Source organism: Grammomys surdaster, unplaced genomic scaffold, assembly GCF_004785775.1.
Source record: "Grammomys surdaster isolate TR1022 unplaced genomic scaffold, NIH_TR_1.0 174, whole genome shotgun sequence".
NCBI classification, from domain to species: domain Eukaryota; kingdom Metazoa; phylum Chordata; class Mammalia; order Rodentia; family Muridae; genus Grammomys; species Grammomys surdaster.
In genome coordinates this window covers 2133205-2138759 of record NW_021604622.1, presented here as the reverse complement: position 1 = coordinate 2138759, position 5555 = coordinate 2133205, and positions in this window count along the sequence as shown.

Here is a 5555-nt window from a genome sequence, read left to right as displayed (position 1 = left end):
AAGCCTACAATGTGCTCAAATGCAACACGCCTGTGAGCCTGACTTTCAGTTTCTGCACAGTATTAAGGCACATGGAGTCATGGAGATTTATACCCATCAGGGTAAGCTGCTCTCAACATTTTGCTGTTTAGAAGCCACTGTAAAGGATAATAATATGGTTGTATATAGCTGTGTAATGGATTCACATTTATGCTTTGTATTGATGGAAGTAATATTGGCTCTGATGTATGAAAATTTCAAGTAACTTGCCAATATTTATTATGATATTTTATCAACAAAGTGTGGATCATTTTCCAGAATGGATTTGTCAGTGCCTAACAGCTATGGTTATAATGCCATCACAATGTTCCATATTAAGTATTGAAGACTAATTTATCATTAACAACCTCCTCCTCCTTCTTCTTCTTCCTCTCCGCCTCCTCCTCCCTTCTTTTTTTTTTTTAATTCTTAGAAGCAAGGTTTCTTTGTGTAACAGTCCAGGTTGCCCTAGAACTTTCTTTGTAGACTAGACTGGCTTTGAACTTACAAAGATTTGCCTACTTCTACCTCTCAAGTGCTGGAATTAAAGGCCTGTGTCACCATGCCTGGCGTGTGTGTGTGTGTGTGTGTGTGTGTGTGTGTGTGTGTGTATGTATATATATATATATATATATACATTTACTATATTTTATTTATATATATTTATATATATTTACTTTTTATGAAATATTGTTTTGTAGTTAACTTTTTTTCTTTCTCTGATAATAGAGACTGAACCCAAAGCCATGCACATGCTAAGCAAACGCTCTACCAGTAAGTTGATCCTAAGCCTATTGCAACTTAGAATTAAGCCTGTTTCCTTTAAGTAAGGCTTTATTTAGGATTAGAAAGGGATGCTTAAAAGACACCCTCATTTTTAAACATGAGAAATAATATTGAATTGTTGGGGGAGGAGAGAAGAAAAAGGCAATCACAATTTGTTTCAGGATTGTGAACTCAAACAATCAGCTGAACCCCTCTGTACTCCAGGTGTATTCTGTTACTTGACGTAAAGTGCCACACAACAACAGACCTGTGCTTTTGTCTTAGGGATTTAGCATCCCCAAAATTAGTGTTGTAACCCTCTTAAGTGATTCAAGAATTGCGCTCCATGATAACTAGATTTGTATCAAGGAGAGTCTATAAGTCAGTATGGTAGAAGGTAAATTTAACACGGTGCACAAATATCATACAGCAAGAGGGAGCATAGAGATGAGAAAGACTGGCAGACAGTAGTAAGGCGTGTACAAAGAGCCAGGTAAGTTGTGCACACAGGGCATGTACCAGCTGTAGATTTCTCTCCTATTTACCAAAACGTTTCATCTGGACTTAGCCCTGGAAAGTTCTTTATTTCATAATGTCTTGAGTGACGTACAGGGTAAAGGTGTCATGGAATAGTTACATCACTTGTTTAACATATATGCTGCTTTTTCATTTTATTTTTTATCTTATGTATATGAGTGCTTTGCCTGCACCTATATGGACATTTTGAGTGTGCCTGGTACTCAGGGGGCACTATCTCTCCAGTCCCTACACCATTGCTATTATAAGCGACACTAAAATATTATCCTTGTTTGACTTATGATTGAGGTTTTGCAGATGTTTGGCACATAATATGTACTTACATGTGCAATGATTTCAATAGTAAAATATCATTTAAGGTTTTTAAATCAATGGTATTATGTCGCCAGCAGCAAAAAGAGCGGAAGAAGAACAAACTGACGTGGTGAAACAGAAGAAAGATAGGATCCCTCAAGTGTCTGGAAGGAAGAGAAAAGTGAAGAAGTGGTCAGGATGAGTGTCTGGCAGAACTCTGCAGTGAGGACCCTCAGAAATGACGCCGACTCAGGTTTCCCGTGATCCAACAGCTCATGTTCTCTGCGTGCTTTGGATGCTCATGTCATTCAGTGCTGATTCCTCAAGGAGACCATTTCCTCACTGAATCTGTTTGTTTTCTATGGCTGTGATAAACACCATGATCAAAAGCAACGTGGGAAGAAAGGGTTTTGTACATTTTACAACTTCCAGGTCACAATCCATGACTGGGGGAAGTCAGCTCAGGAATTGAAGGCAGGAACTGAAGCTGAGACCATGGAGAAATGCTGCTTACTGGCCTGCTCCCTCTGGTTTGCTCAACCTGCTTATTAACTCAGGACTACTTATCTGCCCAGGTCTCAAACAAACTCAAGTGGACTGGGCCCTTTCATATCAATCATTAATTAAGAAAATGCCTTATAGACGTTTTCTTAATTAATGGGTGGGGGAGGGGAGGGGACAGGAAAAAGGGGCCAGGATTAAGTATGGGGGAGACAGGAGAGAAGCCCAAAGGGCCAAGAGAGTGACTAGAAATTTGCAGCAAGTGAGGGGGTGGGAGACAGGGCGGGGGAACCTCTAGAAGGTCTTAGACACTAGGAATGTGAGAGGCTCCCATGACCCAGTGAAGATGACCTTAGCTGAAATACCCAGGAGAGGGGAGATAGAACTTGAAAAGACCACCTCCAGTAGATAGACTGCCCCCCAGGTAATGGATGGGGCCACTCACCATTCTCAAAATTTTTGAACCAGAAAGGTTCCTGTCTGAAGGAAATGCAGTGACAAAAAATGGAGCAGAGACTGAAGGAAAGGCCATCCAGAGACCACCTCAATTTAGGATTCATCCCATGGGCAGGCACCAAACCCCAGCACTATTTCTGAAGCCATTTTATGATTGCAGACAGGAGTCCAGCAATGAGCATCTGACTGAGACAGATGCAGATACTTACAGCCAACCATTGAACTGAGGTCTGGGATGCCTATGGAAGGAAGAGTTAGAGGATGGACTGAAGGAGCCGAAGGAGATTACAATCCAACAAGAAAAACAACAGTATCAACTAACTGGACCCCTCAGAGCTCTCAGAGACTAAGCCAGCAACCAAGAACATATGTGGGCTAGTCTGTGCCCTTCCCTCTTCTCACCTCCCCCACCCCTTACATGTGTAGCAGAGGACTGCCTTGTCTGGCCTCAGTGGGAGGGGATGTACTCAGTCCTGTGGAGGCTTGATTCCCCAGAGAAGAGGGATGCTAGAAGGTGAGGTGGGAGTGGGTGGGAGGGTTGGGGATCACCATCTTAGAGGCAAAGGGGAGAGGGAATAGAGTGGGTGGCTCATGGAGGGGGTACTAGGAAGAAGGAGAACATTTGGAATGTAAACAAATAAAATAATTAGTAAAAGAAAAAAAAAGAAGAAAATGCCTGATAGACTTGCCTAAAGGCCAATCTGATGGAGTCATTTTCTCAACGTAAGTCTCTTCTTCCCAGATGACTCTGGCCTGTGTCACATTGACAAAATCCTAGCAAGTTTACTTATCTTTATCTCTCCTCCATATTGTCTCATTCTCTCATCTTTTTCCTTTTCTGAATAACATACAAAAAAAAAAAAACCAAAACAAACAACAAAACCCCAATGGGTTTCCCTGAGACTTTCCCATGAAATCTATATTATTATACTTTTATATTTGGCTTTCTTTTCCCTGCCATGCTTCCCACCTTTTCTTCCCACTCTTGCAGACCCCTTTCCTCCTATGAACAAGGGTTGTTTCTGCATGCTTACTCTTTATTACTGATGGGGTGTTATTATTTGTTTGTTGTTGATTGATACAGGGTCTCACTATGGATCGCTGGTTGGCCTTGAACTTGCAGCAATTCTCCTGCTTGGTCCATGGAGTGCTAGGATTATAAACACACACCATCAGGTCCAGCTCTCCCTTTTGCTTTTGGGACATATATTGTGTCTTCTTTCTTTCACTCCTCTCATGCTCTTCTTTCTGTATTACTATCACACACACACACACACACACACACACACACACATTTATAAGTATGTTCTGCATGGGAAAGAATATGTGAAATTGTGTTTCTCAGTTTGGCTTTTAATCCTCAGTCTTACAATCTTCAGTTCCATTCATTTTCCTGTAGTAGGATTCCACTGTGTAGATGCATCATGTTTTCTTTACCCATTCACTGGTAAGGGGATTTCCTAGTTGCTTCCATGCCTTATGAACAATGTGGCAGTAAACATAAATGTGCCAGATCTCTGTAGAACACCGACTCCTGCAGGAGATGTGTTTTCAGGAGTGGTTTTCCTGGATCACCTCTAAGTTCTGGGTTGAGATTTTTTCAGGAAAATCCATGCTGATTTCTAAGTTAATTCCAGTTTCTATTCCCAGCAGCAATGATTCCTCTCTTCAAAATCCTTCATGACTACTTGCCTCTCCCTCTCTCCCTCTCTCCCTCTCTCCCTCTCTCCCTCTCTCCCTCTCTCTCTCTCTCTCTCTCTCTCTCTCTCTCTCTCTCTCTCTCTCTCTCTCAATGATGGGTATCAGACCAAGTAAGAAGGAATCTCAAAGCATTAAAAATCTGTATCTCCCTGACAGCTATAAATACTGAATGTTTTTTTCAAGTACTCATTAGCCATTTGTATTTCTTTCTTCAGGAATCATCCAGCTCACTAGCCCATTTATTGATCAGATGACTTGGCATTTTCATGTGAAATTCATGTATTCCCCATTCTAAGTGTAAATATGATGTGGCTGCAGTTTTACGAAACTCATACATTAGTGTGATGGTTTGTATATGCTCTGCCTAGGGAGTGGCACCATTAGGTGTGGCCCTGTGGCAGTAAGTGTGTCACTGGAGGTGTGGGCTTTAAGGTCTGAAATCCAATCTTCCACTAGCAACCTTCAGCTGAAGATGTAGAACTCTCAGCTCTGTCTGCATCATGCCTGCCTGGATGCTGCCCTACTCCCACCTTGATGATGCTGGACTGAACCTCTGAAACTGTAAGCCAGCTCAATTAAATGTTGTTTTTATGAGTTGCCTTGGTCATGGTGTCTGTTCACAGTTGTAAAACCCTAACTAAGACAATTGCCCCCAGTGCTCAGAAGTGCCTTGAGACATTAATTTTGTCACATAACATGAATGGGTTCTTTTCAACCTTTCTTTAACCTACCTTGACTTCAAAACTAATCTGACTAAGCATTGACTATGAAAAAAACCCTTTTTACCAAATTGTCTCATTTTAAACCAGTTGCTCTGCTCTTATACAGAGCCTCCTATCCTGGCTTCTTTTCTACTTATAGATTCTGAGAGATACTCTTAAAACATTCAGCTTCTGGAAAAACATTGCTGTGCCAGGTTGAATGACATAAGCTTTCACATTTTCCAAATTATAACTTCAGGATGTAACATGCCTTATTGTGACCTGGAGCAAGTGTCCCACACTTTATCAGTTCCTTCAAATCTGCTTTTTATAGGTGACTTTTGTCAGAGCGTGCCTTTGAGTTATAATGCTGAATGCCATTTCTGACTTGAACTAGAACTGTTTCAAAGTACTAGGCCAGTGAGCAACTGAGCATGCAGGAGAATGCTAAGATGGTGTTTGAGAGAGCAAGAGCCTGCAATTTCAAGAGTACATGGTTTTCCACCGGTATAGCAATAGCTATATTTTACCTCTGGGTCTCTCTCTCTCTCTCTCTCTCTCTCTCTCTCTCTCTCTCTCTCT